Source organism: Sapajus apella, unplaced genomic scaffold (genome assembly GCF_009761245.1).
Source record: "Sapajus apella isolate SASKATOON/1434 unplaced genomic scaffold, GSC_monkey_1.0 scaffold1, whole genome shotgun sequence".
Lineage (NCBI taxonomy): Eukaryota > Metazoa > Chordata > Mammalia > Primates > Cebidae > Sapajus > Sapajus apella.
The window spans coordinates 83,372,436-83,393,559 of NW_022436941.1; positions in this window are offsets into that span (position 1 = coordinate 83,372,436).

A 21,124-nucleotide genomic window follows, 5' to 3' on the forward strand; every position below is an offset into this window, starting at 1 on the left:
GCCGCTGGAATCTGCTTCGGCCACTGGCCCGCTGTCCGATAAGCCCCTCCACGTATCAGCATGAAATTTCTGGGTTCCATTAGGTAGAAGTGCCCTACATTTCTGTGGCACCTTTCAGACGTTAAAAATTGCTAATGACATCATTCTTTAGACTTTTTGTACATGATGGAGCCCTGTACTTGGTTTTTCTATCCCTCCACGGCGTTTTGAAATTGAATTCGGTTCAACAATAGACTCCTTTGGAGACTTTTTAAGAGAACACATTCTACATCAAAGGCCTTGTATCGCTGCAGTACTTGGATCAAATTCTCAAGTCTTATTTACTTTATTTTAGGCGTAGACAAATAGTGTCCTTGCTGCCTACGACTTTTGCTGATTTCATAGGAACTTTGCAGCACCTTCCAGAGATGACCCGCCCGTGGAGCAGAGGACCCCTCACTTTCCCCTAGTGGCGGTGGAGGAGGCCAGGCTCTGTTTTCAGCTCTGCTCCTTCCTTCCTGGATTTTCCTCTGCCCCTGGATTTTCCTCTGCCCCTGGATTTTCCCGCCCATTCGTGCCTGGTTCCCAGAGTGGATAGGACAGGGAACTGGAGGCCTGGGGCTGCTGTGACTGTGGCTATGACGGGGAAGGTGTGCGTTGCAGGTCAGGGAGATCTGAGAGGGCAGTGAGTGCCACGTGGGGACAGATTGGGTGGTGACGGGCAAGGAGCCAGTGATCCCAGTGGTCAGTGTAGGGTGATAGGAAGCATTGCAGTCAGATGGACGTGGCTTCAATCAGGCTGTTGTTCTACAGTCTCAGAATTTGGGGAAGTTACTTCTCTGAGTCTTGATTTTTACCTCTGTAAAATGGAGATGATGATAGCTTCTTCAGGGAGGCTTAAATAAAATACTATGTAAGACTGCCTAGAAGCCTGAGAACCACTCATTAAACACTCATTTCCATCCTTTCCTACTCATTACCCTCCGTTCCTCCCCATCTGTGCAATTACCTTGGATAAGTGCCAGTGGGTTAGGGATCCATTTGAGGGAAAGAATGTGGATAATGGAGATTTACTGAATAAAGAATTTCATAGCATATGTTTTAGCATATATGCTGTCCTTCATCCATGGCACCGATGGCATGACAAATATTGAATACCAAAGTCTTACGCAAATCTACTTTGGTATACTTGGAAGAACGTTTTCTTGAGTAGCCAGATGCATGATCTAAGTTTATGTTTCTTCCTTATCTCCTTGGGTGATTCAGGCTATTGCCTTGAAAAATCTAATTGTCAAAGACTTAGGCCAGCTCTGCTCTCAGTCCTTGAAGAACAAAAAGTAATGTGTCCTGGGGTTGGCAACTTTCATCACTAGACAAAGCCACTTTTGTCTAGTGAAAAAATACTGTCTAGATAGAAATATCTTTAGCATACACCCCCAGTATATCTTTATTTGTAAATTATCTATCAGTGCTACCAAAGCTAGACCACTCAGCACTAGACCCAATCAATAGTTCAATAATTTCTCATTGTTTTACTAACCTTCTTGTCAGATAGCCTTAGCATATTACTGCCTTCCTTTGTATCAAGGCTGGTGGAGAGCTTGTCCAGGAAGAGGATCACCAGCACTGCTCATTCCTTCAAATTACCAGTCCTTACATTATTTGCATATGTCTTTAGCCTGTGGTTTATTTGGAGGATTGTAAGCTCCTGATCATATTTGTGAGGACTTGTTTAGTTACAGTGAGAAAATGCAATTGGCAAACAATTATCCAGGCAAACCTGCCTGTGATGTGTACTGAGTAGAGGAAAAGAGAGGGCAGTCAAGCCTTCCGCATTGTAGAACCCCTGCTCATCCCTTAGGAGACTTGTGCACGGAGCAGGTGAAATGCACGATCAGCAGGTGAGGTGGTCTCATGCCAGCTCAGGCAGGATGCCAATCAGTCTGTAAATTAAAGATGAAAAAATCTTCAGTTCTTATTTTTAGATACTATAACCCCAAAAATCCTAATATTTTCTTTCGGTTCTGCAGTAAATAACTTGGCATCCCACTTTACTATTTCTTCTCCAAAGCTGTGGTGCCCAAACCCAAATGTTTTCAGGAGCCAGTGAGTCACAGTGAACCAGGCAGCTGTTAGTGTGGCAGGAGTTGACACAGAGTGGTGGGTACCCTGTGGTTGAAGCATCCACACCCCATGCATGGTTGCTATGTTGTGAAAGCAAATGAGTCTCAGGGTGCCCTGACCATCTGTTTTTCCTAGAGAAGCCAAAAAGTCCAGGTTTTTCTTTAAAATTTCCTGGTTTGAAATTTTTTTCTTTTTAAATAGGGCTTGTATAGGACGTACAAATCACCATAAAACCCTCACAACCTTTGCTCCAGAGGCCCTTATGCTACTGCTTTATTAATCTCTGTATTCCCAGCACATAGTCCAGTAACCCACAGGTAATAGAAACTCATTAAATACGAGTGACTGAAGGAGAGAATGACCCTGGGGAGTGTGGTAGACAGAAAACAAGCCCCCCAAAGATTTTCATGTCCTAATCTCTGAATATGTGAATATATTGCTTTATATGGCAAAAGGAACTTTGCAGATAGGATCACATTTAGGATTTTGAAATGAAGAGATGATCCTGGGTTATCTAAATGGGCCCCGAATATCAGAAGGATCTTGTAAGAGGGAGACAGGAGAGTTAGTATTGAAGGAGGAGCTGATTGGAGAGGTGTTATTGCTGGCTGGGGCCACAAGCCAAGGAATGCAGGTGGCCTCTAGAAGCTGGAAAAGCAAGAAAACAGATCCTCCCCTAGAGTCTCCAGAAGGAAGGCAGCTCTGCAAACACCTCGATTTTAGCTCAATGGGGCTGCTTTCAGATTCTGACCTCCAGGACTTGTAAGATAATACATTTGTGTTGGTTTAAGCCACTCAATTTGTGGCAATTCGTTATAGCAGCAACAGGAAACTTATACAGGGAGTTCGTGTCCAAGTAAAAGAGATAATTCAATGGCCATATAATCTGACTGGGGCATGAGATGACAGTGCCATCAGAGAGGAATGAGGGGCTGGAAAAGCTACCAATGTTAGGCCGGGAGCTTTAGGGAAGGTTCTGTCCCTGTGGGGAGTGAGCCTAGCTACAGCACTGATTCCCATACCAGTGGCTGGGGCCTGGCAAACTCCCACACTAGCTGGGAAGTGAACACAGGAACACATAAATGCCACACATGGGGCATACAGGATAGGACACAGGTTCCACGACACCTAAGAGAGGTTGTCAGTTCAACTGGGGTAGACTGGGCACAAAGACTACCTCACTGCACACTTTCCGGGGGTGCTACTTACATCAGAGACTCCAGGAATAGCTTTCCCTGTAATTATGCCAGGCACAATCTGCATTGCACAGTGGACTAGGGGTCCTGGGGAATGCCCTGTTGGGAGGAAGTATGGGCAGATAACCTGCTGTTTTTCTCTTTGTAACTGGAGGTCCCAGTACAGAACAGTTGCATGAAAGCTAGTATTTGGAGAATGAATGACTAGATGAGAGACTGGTGGGTTGCGCTCTGCAAAGCAAGAAGTCTAGGTCTGTAGATTGCCTTGGCTGTACCTGGAAACCCAAGATTTGCATCTTCACTGTGGGCCTGGGCCTAGCACCCTCTCCTCTGCCCTCGTCCAAAAGTGTCAGCAGAGGGATGTGTCACCAAAGCTTCCCCCTCACTCCAGCCCTCTGAACATCAGATCAACTGCCTGCCTTGTAGCCATGGAGCAAGTATCTTAGTGGGCCTGAGTTTTGTGGCAGAGACTTTTAGAACTTTTCCTGTTGGGGTTTGCTTTCAGTGAATAAAGGAGATTGAGCTTCCCAGGGCATGTTGGATGTTTGTGCTAAGTTATTTCTTATCTTTTCTCTTCTTTTTGACAAGAGAAAACAGGTTTATTTTGCCAGTAGTGCATTAGCACACTAACAAGCATAGGACTTAACATTCCAAAGGAATATACCCATGCTAGTGGGAGCCATTTACTTTTAAATGTATATACCTATGTATCCCTATCTCAGTTAAGATACGGAACATTTCTATCGCCCTAGAAAGTTCTCTCCTTGCCTTTTTTCTTCCCCCGCAAATTTGTTGTTGTTGTTGTTCTGAGACAGGGTCTCACTCTGTCACCCAGTCTGGAGTGCAGTGGTGTGATCTTGGCTCTCTGCACCCTCAACCTTCTGGGCACATGTGATCTTCCAGTGCTTAAGTGATCCTCCCGCCTTAGCCCCCAAGTAGCTGGGACTATAGTCATGTGCCACCATGGCTGGCTAATTTTTTTGTATTTTTTTTTAATACAGACTGGGTTTTACCATGCCCAGGTGGGTCTCAAACTCCTCAGTTCAAGTGATCTGCCTGTTTTGGCATCCCAAAGTGCTGGGATTATGGGCCTGAGCCACTGTGCCCAGCTCCTTCTTGCCTTTTCCAGCTAATTTTCCTTCCTCCAGAACAGCAACCATTGTTCTGATTTTCTATCCACTTATTAATCATATTAATTTTAATTTTTTTAAATTTCAAATTTCATCACTACTATGCTGGTCATAACACTGCTATAAGTCTTTAGAAGCTGTTAATGTATTTTCATTGTTAAAATTTCACCTACTTCTCTGTATTCCAGATTAATTGATGTTTTTAAAATTAAGGTCACATCTGCTTGTTAATCTGCAGGTCTAGCTCACAGCCTCTTTGATGAATAGAAAGTATACTGACACAAATGTCATACATGATTAGGTTAATATATGTAACCTGGTTTTTCAGAATACTATTGAATGATATGAGCTACTTAAAAATTAATTCCTAGAATCCCAACCCCTATATTTCCATGGCAAGTAACATGCATTGTCTCAGGGGAGAGTGGCATTTTCAGTTTACAGGCGAGAAAATGATTCAACAACTAACTGACTAATACAAAAATCCCTGTACCAGAACTAGATTTTTATTATTTTGCTCATTCCACTATCCTAGGCTGCATAGACACAAGAAAGAGGCAACTTGTATTCTAAAAATTCAGTTTCCTTGTTTCTTCTCTGAAAATTCATAGGTTACCCATTCTTTACATCCTCCAGCATAGTGTTGAGCACTGTGAAAGTCCAGAGACATTGCAGCCTCCAGAGACTTCTTGCTTCTCACTCCGGCTAAACGAGAAAACACTAAGTTGCCAGGTTTGGATGGCTTTACTTTACTTTACTTCTCTCTGAGTTCTCTTGGGTTCATCTGTAGAGGCTCACCTACCTAATCCAATGGTATATTGATAGACCCAGGGATTTTTCCATTCTCCAGAATTTCCCATGTCTCCCTAACATCAATTAACAAAATATTTTTAGAATTCCATAGGTTTTTAAGTTTCTTGTAAGTGACATCTTTAGAAATAGCATTATAAAAATTGTGGTGCTTTCTGTTTATTGACTTCAAACTGTAGAGCACAGCCTCTAGGGTCCCAGGGACAGCCCTGCGCACCGTCCTGAGCAGCAGTGAGGACAGCACCATCGCCTGCTCTTGCCTGCCGCACTGCTGACCTAAGTTATTTCTTTCTTTCTTTCTTTCTTTCTTTCTTTTTTTTTTTTTTTTTTAGACGGCAGTAGTGCAATGGCATAATCTTGGCTCACTGCAATTCTGCTTCCCGGGTTCAAGCAATTCTCCTGCCTCAGCCTCCCAAGTAGCTGGGACTACAGGCGTGTGCCACCATGACCTGCTAATTTTTTATATTTTTGGTAAAGTTGGGGTTTTGCCATGTTGGCCAGGCTGATCTTGAACTCCTGACCTCAGGTGATCCACCTGCCTTGGCCTCCCAAAATGCTGGGATTACAGGTATGAGCCACTGCACCCAGCTGAGATTTTTAAGGATAGATTTGTGGTGCAAAGTGTGGTGTTCCTTTCCAAGTGAAGTCACTAATCTCAGATGACACAACGTAAGTGACAGCTGCTTTATTAATGCAAGATCTCCTCTTAAGACTTCATCTTAGGACTTCGTATAATGCAAATAATTTATCACAGAAGTCTTGTTTTATTGTTTTTTATTTTAATTTTAAAAATAATTTATGATATCTGCAGAATATATTTAGAAGAATAACAGTACATACACAGGCACAATTATAAAATTAGCAAAAATATGATATGAAAAAGTAATTCTAATTTTTAGTGAAAGCAGATGTAAAATCTTTTTTGAAATACTTTCCTAATCAGTTTCCTTCCTATGCTAGTTTTGAACTCACGTAGCCATGAGACTGATGGATCTTTCTAAAACCCCAGACTGATCGGTCTTTCTCTAACTGAAAAGCATTTGATGCTTGCCTATTGTTTGCAGAATAAGGTTCAACCTCCTTAACATAGTTCATAAGGCCCTCTCTGTCCAAGGGGATCCAGTTGGTGAGTCATTCGCTTGCTCCCCACAAGTTCATTGAGAATTTCTTGTCATGTATTACGCATCAACAGAACAATAGAAAATGAAACCAAAGCTTCTCCTCCCAGGTTCCCTGTCTTAGTAAGTGGATACTGAACCCGAAACCTGAATTGCCCCTTTGTCCTCTCCCTTCTCCCTGCCCTAACAATTCTATCTAAATATGTCTTGAACCTATCCACTTCTCTCTGCTTCCCTAGACCCGGCCACTTGCTGTGAGTCTGCGTTTCAGCCAGCGTCATCTCCTAAATTGCAATCTGATCATGCATTTCCCTATTTGCTCCCTATCTAGCCCACTTTGTGGATGGAGTCCGAACTCTCTAACTTGTTTTCCAAGACCATCGTTTTTTTAGTGAGTACTGTTTGCCACGCACTTGTTCTAGGCATTGAGAATTATGCAGTGATCAAGACTAACAAAAGCTTCTGACCTCTGAATCTCACATTTTATTTGGGGTGGTGTGGTATTGGCACTGGATAATAACCAAGAAAGCAGAGAAGGTAATTAGAGATTATAATAAGGGTCTCGAAAGGAGTAGCCAGCCGCCGACCTGTGTGCATTTGCATTTATGTGTGTGAGGGCACTTTAAACAGAATGGCAGAGAAGACCTTTCAGAAGGACAAGGTGGGGTTTGTTCTCTAACATTTGCCCTGTGACCCATCACATCCTTCAGCCTCTACCCTGACAATCCCTCCTCACACTGCGCCCAGCCAGACTGGACCTTCAGTTGCTTGTGTTCACCTCTCTCCCTTCTCTCCTGACTTCCTGTCTGCTCCATTGCTCAGGTCTTCCCAGAAGCCATTTCCTGAAACCCCTGGACCCCACCTCCCTTGATTAAGGCCTGTGCTTCTCTTGAGTGTTTCTCAACTAATAATCAAGCAACTGTAGTAACTTGATTAGCAGTCTGTCATGTTCATCACTGAATCCTCAGCACTAAATAAGATGCTTGATTTCACTTGTGGACAGAATAACCAGTGCATAGGATAGGCTGCTTAAATCTGCCCCTTTCCAAGTGAAGTCACTAATCTAACTTGATAGATTAGGGATAGGGAGACACACTTTAAACTTGGATTGCCCCTTCCCTCATGCCCCAGGTGGCCCCGGGGGTGCTTCTGATGAACCAACTTCCTAATATCACTTGGGTGCCCACTCTTCTTTCCAAGTAGCTTTCTTCTCTGGTAGACCGCAGACCTCTGTGTTTTATTAATTCTGCATCTTCAACTCCTGACAATACCTCGCACATAGCAGCCACTCTATAAGTAGTAAGCCAAACAACAAAAGCATGAAACCAAAATAAAACAAAAAACCAGAGACACATAATTTGGAAGAAGGCATTCTAAGGAGGATATAATGAATAAATAATCACCCTCCTGGGAGAAACTGCAGAGCAATCCGAATGTTTTATGTATCTTACCATTGGATGACTCTGTCTCCCACTCAACCATTTCATCTTTTCTTTAAGCATGTGAAATCAGGAGGTTATCTGATTATTGCTCAACTTTGTTTCACTAATACTGAAATCACACTTTTTCTTCGCTGAAGGTAGGGATCACCTTCCTTTTCCCAGGAGCCAATTTCACCCATGTTTCTATTTGCTCTTTATTATTATTTTGAGACACTTATTAGGGGCTGTAAAAGATGGGATCTACTTAAAGGCATGCAAGGACACGAACTGGCTTCAGGCTATCAAACCAGGTTTTAACCTACTTACTTGCTCTTCTCTTGAGGCAATGGAAATTTCTGGCCACCAGCTGGGACTAGAATTGATTTAGTGCCAGAGAGGTGAAACATGGGAAAATATAGGGATATTGTTTATTAATGTTACTTAGTCATTCTCAGCGGTAGCTTTTATGATTTAGAAAACATTTCCTGGTTTTGAAAACTTAACAATACAGCCTCTGAGTCTGTCAGAAATTGAGGTGGGGGGATTCAGTAATGGGAAGGCCTGGTGGATAAACTCAGTTAGCCAGTGGGTATGTAATTGCCATCTGTCCACTTTAATGACCTTAGCACTACATTCTGGTTCTATTAAGTTTAATTATTAATGCATAGTTTAACGAGAGAAAAGGGTGCTTATGCATACTTGGGAGAGTCTGTAGGGATCATATTCATCTCTGTATTAACTTCCTATCTGGATAAAAACACTGGATTAGTGGTGGGGAAAGCTTGGTTTGTGTCCTAGTTCTGTTTCTAGCCAACTGTTGACTGTACACAAGTCCCTAAGCTTTTCTATGTCTGAGTTTACTCAACTATAGAATAAGGAGTCTCCTAGGTCAGTTTAGTTTGGTTCAATAAATGCTTACTTACTGCCTGCCTGTTTTAGGTCAGGTTCCTCAGTGAGAAAGCCTGAGTGAGGGATTGTAGTACAAGTGAATCATGGATTTTTCCTGGTACAGAATGTAAGGAAGTGAGGGAAGCAGGACAGGGCAGGAGAAGATGCCCAGTAAAGATGCAGTTTCAGTTGATGCAACCTCAGCCTGATCCCAGAGGGGAATCTGGAATACGAACGGCAACACAGAGTTCTATATATTTTATAGATCAGTTCCAGTCAGTCTTTGGCTGTGGGTTGCTTTCCAGGGTAGGGGGTGTGATTTCACTGGAGTTTTTGGATAAGGCAATTCAGCAGCTGAAGGATGGGTTCACAGCCTGATAAAAGGGATCTAAATGGGACACCAACATAAACTATGACACCACCTGTGTGCCAGGCACTACACTGGGTACTGAAGAGATGAAATACAAAAGGTATATTGCCTGATTTTAAAAAACTTACAGAACAGTGCAGGAGATAGATGCAAAAATAAGAAATTTTAACACAACTTGGTAGGTGCTAGGATAAAGAAATGCACAGAGGAACAAAGAGGGGAGGCAGATATTACAGGCTGGATTCCCCAAAACTTTGCTTGGAGCTTGACTACTCTGATGATTAATTCCTGGGTCTGAGTCTCAGCTTCTTCTGCCCTCCTGCTGTAGGAGATGAGAAGGACTTTGCCACTTGGCTTGTAATTGTCAACTAATCTTTCCCAGCTCTTTCTTATCTTTTCCAAAGCTTCATTCAAGTTTGGTAATAGGCACTCAATTCCACTGTCTTCATAGTTACTATTTTTTCACCCTGTTTTTAATAGCTCAGTATTTCATAGCTACACCTGATGTATTCCTTTTTGCTCTTACACCAAGCCAGCTCACCATCAGTGAAGTTTTCAGTCATGGCCAGGGCTCTCTGTGGTTCACCCACCACCAGTGAATGGTAATTAGGGTGCTCATTTTTTGAGAGTTTTTAGCATAAACTGCTGTTGAATTTTGTCGAAGGCCTTCTCTGCATGTATTGAGATAGTCATGTGGTTTTTGTCTTTGATTCTGTCTATGTGGTGGATTACATTGATAGACTTGCTCCTGTATGTTGAACCAGCCTTGCAATCTGGGATGAAGCCTACTTGATTATGATGGATAAGCTTTTTGATGTGCTATTGCAATTGGTTTGCCAGTACTTTATTGAAGATTTTTGCATCTATGTTCATCATGGATATTGGCCTGAAGTTTTCTTTTTTTGTTGAGTCTCTGCCAGGTTTTGGTATCAGGATGATGTTGGTCTCATGAAATGATTTGGGAAGGATTCCCTCTTTTTGGATTGTTTGGAATAGTTTCAGAAGGAGTGGTACCAGCTCCTCTTTGTATGTCTGGTAGAATTCATCTGTGAACCCACCTGGACCTGGACTTTTTTTGGTTAGTAGGCTATTAATTGCTGCTTCAACTTCAGCCCTTATTATCGGTCTATTCAGGGTTTCAATTTCTTCCTGATTTAGGCTTGGCAGGGTGCAAGTGTCCAGGAATTTATCCATTTCTTCCAGATTTACTGGTTTATGTGCAAAGAGTTTTTTGTAGTAATCTCTGATGGCAGGTTATATTTTTGTGGAATCAGTGATGATAACCCTTTTATCCTTTTTTATTGCATCTATTTGAGTCTTCTCTCTTTTCTTTTTTATTAATCTGGCTAGCAGTCTGTCTATTTTATTGATCTTTTCAAAAAAGCAGCTCCTGGATTTGTTGATTTTTGAAGAGTTTTTTAAATGTCTCTATCTCCTTCAGTTCAGCTCTGATCTTAGTTATTTCTTGTCTTCTGCTAGTTTTTGAGTTTTTTTGATCTTGCTCCTCTAGCTCTTTCAATTTTGATGATAGGGTATTGATTTTAGCTCTTTCCTCGCTTCTCATGTGGGCATTTATTGCTATAAATTTCCCTCTAGACACTGCTTTAAAAATTTATCAGGGATTCTGGTATGTTGTGTATTTGTTCTTGTTGGTTTCAAAGAACATCTTTATTTCTGCCTTCATTACATTGTTTATCCAGTCAAAATTCAGGAGCCAGTTGTTCAGTTTCCATGAAGCTGTGCGGTTCTGAGTTAGTTTCTTAATCCTGAGTTCTAATTTGATTGCACTGTGGTCTGAGAGACTGTTTGTTATGATTTCCCTTCTTTTGCATTTGCTGAGGAGTGATTTATTTCCAATTATGTGGTCAGTTTTAGAGTAGGTGTGATGTGTGCTGAGAAGAATGTATATTCTGTGGATTTGGGGTGGAGAGTTCTGTAAATGTCTATTAGGTTTTCTTGGTCCAGGTCTGAGTTCAAGTCCTGGATAGCCTTGTTAATTTTCTGTCTCATTGATCTGTCTAATATTGACAGTGGAGTGTTAAAGTCTCCCACGATTATTGTGTGGGAGTCTAAGTCTCTTTGTAAGTTGTTAAGAACTTGCTTTATGTATCTGGATACTCCTGTATTGGGTGCATATATATTTAGGATCATTAGCTCTTCTTGTTGCATTGATCCTGTTACCGTTATGTAATGTCCTTCTTTGTCTCTTGATCTTTGTTGGTTTAGGGTCCATTTTATCAGAGACTAAGATTGCAGCTCCTGCTTTTTTTAATGCTCTCCATTTGCTTGGTAAGTCTTCCTCCATCCCTTTATTTTGAGCCTATGTGTGTCCTTACATGTGAAATGGGTTTCCCAAATACAGCAAACAAATAGGTCTTGACTTTTTGTCCAATTTGCCAGTCTGTGTCTTTTGATCAGGGCATTTAGCCCATTTACATTTAAGGTTAATATTGTTATGTATGAATTTGATTCTGCCATTTTGATGCTAGCTGGTCGTTTTGCCCATTAGTTGACGCAGTTTCTTCATTGTATTGATGGTCTTTACCATTTGGTAGGTTTTTGGAGTGACTGGTACTGGTTGTTCCTTTCCATGTTTAGTGCTTCTTTCAGGAGCTCTTGTAAGGCAGGCCTGGTGGTGACAAAATCTTTCAGCAATTGCTTGTCCATAAAGGATTTTATTTCTCCTTCGTGTATGAAGCTTAGTTTGGCTGGATATGTAATTCTAGGTTGAAAGTTCTTTTCTCTAAGGATGTTGAATATCAGCCCCTACTCTATTCTGGCTTGTAGTGTTTTTGCCAAGAGATCCTCTGTGAGTCTGATGGGCTTCTCTTTTCGGTAACCTGACCTTTCTCTCTTGCTGTCCTTAGCATTTTTCCCTTCATTTCAACCCCAGTGAATCTGATGATTATGTGCCTTGGGGTTGCTCTTCTTGAGGAATGTCTTTGTAGTGTCCTCTGTATTTCCTGGACTTGAATGTTGGCCTGCCTTGCTAGGTTGGCAAAGTTCTCCTGGATAATATACTGAAGAGTGTTTTCCAGCTTGGATTCATTCTCCCTTTCACATTCAGGTACAACTATCAAACATAGATTAGGTCTTTTCACATAATCCCATATTTTTTAGAGGTTTTGTTCATTTCTTTTTACTCTTTTTTCTCTAATCTTGCCTTCTCATTTTATGTCATTGAGTTGATCTTCAGTCTCTGATATCCTTTCTTCTGCTTGGTTGATTTGGCTATTGAAACTTGTGTATGCTTCATGAAGTTCTTGTGCTGTATTTTTCAGCTCCATCAAATTGTTTATGTTCTTCTCTAAACTGGTTATTCTAGTTAGCATTTCATCTAACCTTTTTCCTAGGTTCTTTGTTTCTTTGCATTGGGTTAGAACACGTTCTTTTAGCTCAGAGAAGTTATCATCCACCTTCTGAAGCCTGCTTCTGTCAATTCATCAGACTCATTCTCCATCCAGCTTTGTTTTCTTGCTGATGAGGAGTTGTGATCCCTTGGAGGAGGAGAGACATTCTGGTTTTTGGTGTTTTCATCTTTTTTGCACTGGTTTCTTCCCATTTTTGTGTATTTATCTACCTGTGGTCTTTGGTGATTTTCAGATGGGCTCCCTGAGTGGACGTACTTTTTATTGATGTTGAAGCTATTTCTGTTTTTTAGTTTTCCTTCTAATAGACCCTTCTGCTGCAGGACTGCTGGAGGTCCACTCCAGACCCTGCTTGCCTGGGAATCACCCACAGGGGCTGCAGAACAGTAAGGGTTTCTGCCAGTTTCTTCTTCCATTATCTTTGTCCCAGAAGGGTACCTGCCAGATGTCAGCCAGAGCTCTCCTTTATGAAGTGCCTCTTTGGATATATGGGGGTTGAGGAGTCAATTGAGGAGACAGTCTGCCCCTTATCAGAGCTCAAGTGCTGTGCTGGGAGCTCTGTTGTTCCATTCAGAGCTGCTGGTTAGGTACATTTAAGTCTGCTGCTGCGGGACTCATAACTGCCTCTTTTCCCAGGTGCTCTGTCCTGGGAAGGTGGGGCTTTATTTATAAGTTCCTGACATGCTGCTGCCTTTTTTCAGAGATGACCTGCCCAGCAAGGAGGTCGTCTCGTCACAGGCTACCAGCAGAGGCATTGCTGAGCTGCCGTGGGCTCTGCCCAGCTGCTGTGTAAACTTCCTTGCAGTTTTATCTACAGAGGTACAGTTAGAACTGCCTTGGTAATGACAGCCTGCCTCATTAATGGCAGACTGCCTCAGTAATGATGGATTGCCTCGGTAATGGCATACTGCCTTGGTAATGGTGGACTTCCTCGGTAATGGTGGACTGCCTTGGTAATGGCGGACTGCCTTGGTAGTGGTGGACTGCCTTGGTAATGGTGGATGCCCTTTCCCCAACAGAGCTGGGCCATCCTGGGTCTAGCAGCGCTTGCTGTGAAACTCTCAGTCTAGAGTGTTTCAGATTTCTGGTCTTTGTCGGGGTGGGACCCGCTGAGCCAGATCACCTGGCTCCCTGCTTTCAGCCCCCTCTTTTTCAGTTGAATGGGTGGCTCTGTCTCCCAGGCGTTCGAGGCACCAGTTGAAACAGCCACCCAGATTTATGTGAGTTTTTGTGTGGAAACCCATGGCGCCAGCTGAAACAGCCATGCTGGAAACTCCTGGCATGTTTCAGCCCAGGTATCTCCTGATCTGCGGGTGGTAAAAACTGTAGAAGAAGCACAGTAGCTGAACTGGAGTGTTAGAGTGGATAGAAAAGCCCCCGATGGCTTCTGTTGGGTAGGGAGGGTGTTCCTCCAGGGATTGCACTTCCTGGGTGAGGCAGTGCCCTAACCTGCCTCAGCTTACCCTTCTTGGGCTACTCTCACTGTGCAATCAATCCCATTGAGATGCACCTGGTACCTTGTTTCGAAATGCAGTAATCACTCACCCTCTGCGTTGCTCTTGCTGGGAGCTGCACTCCAGAGCTGTTCCTATTTGGCCATCTTGGATCTCCTTCCGATTAATTATGATTCTTTTTAGGTGAGAGTGAATTTGGGTACAAATGAACAAACGCTCCTTTCTGAGCAGAAACTTCATATGGATGACTTGGTTTGACATTTGGTGGAACTATGTTAAGGATAATATTTCCTTGATTATTGACAAACATGAGATGACTGGCCAAATGGCAGCTGGTGGGATGCATAATTTGAATTATCAACATGGAATCTACCTAGGAGACCACAGAGCACTCAATGTACCTTACCTGGATGGAAAGCTCCCCAATTTTCGAGGATGTATGAAGGATGCGGTTTTTAACCAGAGGGAGATCCTTACATCCCTTAGATTTTACCCTGGTTTTAAGAAGGTTTATGAGGTGCCACTAGGATGCTGATGAGTTTTTTGCAGGGGAGGATGAAGCTATCAATTTCTTTAGTGCCAGTTCCTATGTTACTTTTCCAGAATGGAAAGTGCAAGGGCAAGGGCTATTGGAATTTACTTTGCAAACTGTACCTCAGAAAGCCTTGCTTTTATTTCAGTTGGGTAGGAAAGGAGATTTTGTTGGTTTGGAAATAGATAAAGGTCTATTGAAGGCTTATGTAGGAAGGCATAAAAGTAAAACTCAGCTTTCTTCTTTTAGTTTTGTCAGTGACAACAAGTAGCACATTATTCAATTCACAGGGGAGTATCTGGACTTAATGGTAGATGAAAAAAGGATAAGGAAATCACTGCCTTTGCAAAGCAAATCATTTGTAATTGAAGAGGCCCTTTTAGTGGGAGGTCTTGATAACCAAATGTGGAAAGAAGTGAAGAGGTTAGAACTTGCCTCTGTGCCTGGGAAATTTGCTCAAGGGACAACTTGGAAAAGAGAGCATTAAGGGATGCCCTTGTTTCCAAAGATATTTCTGCTGGGTATAAAACTGAGAGTGTTGATAACACAAATCCTTCCATAACAGTGATAGAAAACCTGCATCAGTCAGAAATTTTCCTTTCCACTGTTGTCTCTGAGGTCATCAAGTCTTTTCTTCAAGATGAGAGTAATGATTTCATGGTTTTGAATAACTTGGAAGTCTGAGAAGGTGGATGAGCCTTACTGGAACAAAGGCACATGAAGCTGGATGTGAAATTTAAGGATTTGGGTACCCATCATTCTCAAATACTATTTAAAACAGAGGAAATGCCTATTCATGGGTTCCTTCAATTAGACATGTCACCTGAGCAAGAAATGGAGATGGCTTTTACCATGTTAGACTCATGGCAAGGAAAAGTTTGGTATGTCCATGATGGTTCAGAAGAACCTATGAATTATTTTACATCTACGATTTATTCCAATAGCAAGAAAGAAATGCCATTATATCTGCAAGAACATGTTCCACATAGTTTAACATTATTGTCATTCCAGTCAATGATCCCCTGTACCTTAAGGTTTCAGAAGGAAACTTGCTTCTTCTGTTTGAGAACTCTAAGAAACAACTGACCACAAATATGATACACATGTCAGACCCTGACACAGATTTTTTGAGTCTTAGTATTTCAATTCTTGGCAACTTCAATTCAGATGCTGGGTTTTTAGAAAATGTAAATGATCCCAGGAGAGCCATTAATCATTTTACACATGAAGATTTAAGAGATGGCAATATTTTCTGTGTGCACATGGGTCATCGAAACTCTCAGATTTTTCAGAGAGAAGGTGATGGAGAGTTGGTTAGTAATATGGCAGTGTTGCAGATCATGACTGTTCCTTGGAATTTTTCAGTGGTCAGTAGAACTAGTGTGGTCATAGAACAGGGTGGCACTCCTCTGATTACATGGAGTAACTTGTCAGTGGAGGTTAATGGTTAATGGGCTGAGATGGAGACCCGTTATTACATCACTCATCCACTTCAATATGGCCATATTCAACAGTGAGGGTCAAGTTGGAAATGGAAATGAGTCAGCACCTTTTCTCAGTGTTCTGTTGATCAGAGTCGGATCTGGTACTGTAGTACATTCAAAGAATTGCAGCTAGAAAATGTTACAGATCACTTTAAAGTTAACATAGAAGGAAAAGTCAGTGAAGAGCTGGTATTTCCAGTTACAATACAATGCCTGAAGTTTATCCTTCTGAAAAATGTTCCTCTAGAGATCAGTCAAATAAACAAGCACATATTGAATTCTGATCATTTGCAGGCTGTAACAGAGAGTGTGACGCAGCTGAGAGGGAACTGGATTTTAAGTTACTGATCCCACCTAAGAAAGGAAAAGTGCCACTTGGCAATAAAGTGCTAAAAACAAACTCAATCTTAAGCAAAAAAATTTTACAGACTCTAAGATAAGGAGAGGCCAAAGGAAGACTCACAGGATACTTTCAGGTTTTTGATTGTTGCAAAATACATAAAATCAAATATTATACTTTCAGAATCAACTTTAAAGCAGATAAGATGTACATAATTTTAACTAACAGGATTATTTGTTAAAGAAGGAGAAGGGAAATTAATTACAAAATTAGAATTATTTGTTCAAATCTTGGACAATCACATCTTCCAACATAAAATCACCAAGGGCTCAACATGGGAAGCTAAAATTTCTTACCTTGTCTGTTTCTCTGGAAAATAATGACAATATCACTATGTTCTCAAATCAAGACATAGTCAGTGAATAGCTGATGTATGTTTATGCTGACTCTGAGATCTAGGGTGATGAGTTCTTTGTCGTGGCCTCCATCACAGGACCAGGGGGAACAGTCCGGGATCTTGACTCAGAGCATTCATCTACAGAAATCAAAGTCACCATTTCTGTTGGGTTAAAGAATGATGAGAAACCAGTACACATGATAGATAAGGCCTTTCATATTGTGCGGAATGACCAGTGCTTATTGACCCTGGCAGATCTGTTACCATGACCCTGACTTAGATTTTGACAATGGACAGTTGTTCTACACCTGGCGGGGCATCCCAAATGGGGATTTGGTGCAAGCCAGCGACCCCACTCGGAAACTCTGGCAGTTCAGACAAGAGGACCTGCAGGAAGGGCATGTGCTTTTCAGACATCGGGGTGCAGACTCAGCCCACTTTGTGCTGTTTGTAACAGATGGTGTGACCACACATTGTCTCTTCTCGAGGTCAGTGTGTCAGACCCTGATGTCCAGATAGCCAACAACACGGGGTTGCTCATACAGAGAATAAAAGATGGCAGCCTCATGGCAGCCAACCTGAATGTAACCACAAACCGAGATGTCAGAACAGACCATGAGATTGAATTCCACATTGTGCAGCCACCAAAGCATGGCAGGATCCTGGTCAACCATTCTGTTTCTCACTTATTTTCCCAGGATGACTTGAAGCAAGGATGTGTGATTTATAGGCACAATGGCAGTGGCAACTTTGATGTAATCAACCTGACAGTGAAAATTAAAGCCACATACTTAGAAGTGGGAGTGTACCTTCAGGTGTGTTTGGAAGGCCACCCACATTACATGCAGGTTCTGCACATCAAGACTCTTGTAGTTGAAGAAAGAAAACCAGTAAAACTGAATAGAGGAAGGCTCCAGATAAGTAATTATCCTATCCATAGCACCAAGAATTCTCACTCTTCCAGAACCACAGGAGCTAATAATCTGTTTGCTTCTGAAAGCTACTTTTGTGTTGATTTCTCCCCTGGTATTAGGAGTGAAGTTTTAAAAATATAGATGCCATTGAGAAGAAAAGTTGGAAGGTTTTATGATTTTGATGCTACCAGTTTTCCTATACTTTAAATGGAATGTAAGCAAAGCTCAGCCTTATTTTAAAGCTGTATTCATGCATGTGCATGTATGTTCAGTACAGTATAAGCTTGGAATAAGGAAGAGAGGTATATATTATGATAAATTAAGAGGTCTTTACTTTTATTCATTATTCATAGCAACACTGCCAATATTTCATTGGATCTGAGTTATATTTATGATGTGTTGAAGCACCAGATAAAAACTTGGAGTAATTTAACAAATGTAAAAAGCATTCCTAAGATAGCAGCAAATATGTAGTTTCTTTAGTTCTGAATGTGGCCTTGGTTTGTATCCTGAACGTGATGGTTAAAACTATCACGTTAAAGCCTAGACCAGTGGAATGTCAGAGGTGAGATTAGAAACCACCTGGTTTCCTGGGGTTCCTACTGGAAACTTCCAGCAGGCACAGCCATGCTGATCAGAGTTAGGAAGGGGTGTTGTTTTTCAGAGTAATGCTGTGTAGGGCATGGAATGTTTAAGCTGTGATTTATAACAACTGACCACAAATGCAGGCTATTCTGAATCTACCCTCAGGACTGCAAACAAGTTTACTTTTTTGCTAGACGCAGCCAATAAAATTAAGTAAAAATGAATTTAAATCAGAATGGTTTAAATAGTGAGTTTTGAATAAGAGTTTGAACAGTGAGTTTTGAATATGAACCAGCTTTTTTTTCCATTATTTTTCAAGAGCTTATGGTTACGTTTCACCACAAGGGGGCATGTGCGGTTCAATGACTTGAAATCAGTTACCACAGATTTGAGATGGAGTTTGCTGAAAAAAAAAATTAAATATGTATTGAAAATGCCGAAAGAGTTAAAATGGGGATTAAAACTTTCCTTTCAAGGTCTTACAATTTTACCGACTCAGCTTCTGCTTCCCCTACCATCTTGTATTCCTTGTCCTTACCCTACCATTCTATTTTTTTCACCTCAACCTTCAAGTCTTGGGCTTTTTTTGCTGCTGTGAATGACACTTGGTTAATACATCAGTAGCAACTCACGTGTTGCTGACCGGGGCCGATATTAAAAATATTAGCATGGGCACCAAAACAGATTCAGGCTTAAACTGTGTACCAACCCTAAGTATAACTTAAGCCAATTGTGGATGTTAATATAAAACAATGTGGCTATCAGCAGTCTTGACTTTTGCATTTATTAATACGTTTTTCATTTTGTGTCTATGTATTGTGTGTGAACTCAAGGCTGGGCATGAAGATAATCTTCCTTCAGAGGCAGTGTTCATAGTCAGAACTACACCAATGCATGGATACCTCCAAAAATTTATACCAGAAGAAGGCAGCTTGGGTGCAGATGAAAGGTCCCCTTTGACTTTTACACAGCAGGATGCGGAGGATGGCAATACTCTTTATGTGCAGACGGCCTCTGCCCAAGAGCAGGACTGTTTTTCCCTGGATGTGATGAATGGTTTCCAAGTTTTGAGCAGAGCTGAATTCTTGGTGGATATTGTTCCTATGTGGATTCCTCTGGAGGCAAAGAATTTCACAGTTCAAGAAGGTGACACCAGAGCACTTCTAGGAGAATACCTCAAAATTCCAAGCAAACAGTTTAAGGGACCTGACTGAATTTGTTCTGCTTGAACCACCAACACATGGTTATGTCAGAAGTTCTAAAATTCCAAGAGGAAAGCTAATGAAATTTACCAGAAAACAGGTAATAATGCTCAGTTTATGTAATTGGGAACGTTGGATAGGAGAAAAAATGACTATCAATTATTTAGATTCATGGGAATGATGGGACCTTGGAGGGTGTCTAGTTGACCTCCCAACAGATGCTAGAAGTGCTTCCATCCATATAGAGAGGTCATCTAGCCAGGGCTTAAATGTCTTCAGTGATGGAGAACTTACTACTTGCTGAGATGAGCCCTTCCAATGTAAACACACTCCAGTTATTAGAAAATTATTTAGACTGAGCTGAAATCTGCCATTTAAAAACTTTTTCTCCTAGGTCCTGGCTCTGGTACTCCAGAGCCTTCTTTTATGAAAGCTCTTTAAGTATTTAAAAGAAAAGTTTATCAAATTTCCTTTTATTGTATCTTTTTTAGGTTAAACATACCTGGCTTTCCAGCTTTTGCTTCTCTGCCACGGGTTTCCTGCAGCATCCTAATTACCAAGTTCTAGATGAGTCCCACGTTGTCACTGTCCCCCTCAGCAATGTTGGGGTAATGCCCAGGTATTTAACACAAGTATGCTTTAATCATTGGTGGATTTTTTCATTCATTCATTTCCTCATTCAATCAGTAGTTGCTTACAGGGTACATTCTCCATATCACACCCTATGATGAAGGTAAGCTCTCGATGGTTAAAATGCTCCAGTCCCTGCAATCAGGGAGCTGGGCACCATTGCCAATTTGGTGTCCAATCAGCATAAAATAACCAAGGACAACTCTGGGCTGCTGTCATGTTTCTTTGCTTTGGGTTAGAATGGTCTTATTGTCAGACTATTTTCTTATCATGAATAAAAGAATGATTTCCATTACTTTCTTTTTAAATCTTGAAAAGTAACTTGCAGGTCCCCATCATTTCCTTTCTAAGCCCCTAGGAATATACACTCTCCAGGTTGGAAACCATTAACAACCACCTACCATTTTAGAGTGTCTTTTTCTAGTCGGCTAGGAACACTTGTTTGATGCTTCATTTTGCTTCTAAGAATTTCAACTCATCCATGGATTTGAATCAATTTACGAAACATCCTGTTCGAGTTAGTGTGGAGTTACCATGGTCACTAAAACATATTCCTCGCCCTCAAGAAATACTGTTGAGCAATCAGGGGCACCAGGTTTAATATAAGGTGCACTATTCTTGCTTCTCACATTGCACTTTTACAGCAGTTCTGTGGGAATAAAGAATTGGCACATGTGATTCTAACTGAAGAGCATAGAGAAGGCTTCACAGAGAAAATAATGTTTAAGCTAGGCTGTGAGCAGAGAGTGAAAGGGCAGGGATATAACAGAGGAGGAAACAGAGAAAAACAGGGCAAGCAAAGGGAACAGCATGGCCAAGGGCATTCTAGCAGGGCCGGGAGTCGTCCAGGAGGTGGAGGAGTGGCGGAGAGGACATGGAGCTAGCCTGCGGAGGAGTCCTCCCCCTTTGACCACAGGAGATGTAACCTCAATTACACATCAAGGCGGCTGGACTTAACCGAAGGACTTGGGGAGCCCAGGGTAGAAGCAGAGAATGCTGAGGGTTGGAAAAGACCTTAGACATCAGTGCTTCTCCACAGGGGTCCCAGAGAAGGTGATGCTTTAGTGACCTCGTGCAGGTGGGTGTCTTTCACTCATGGCTTCTCCTTTAAATGCTGGACAAACAATCCAGGACGATTTCGAACCTGCTCTGCTGTGAGTTGAGTTGAATACTTCCGTAAAA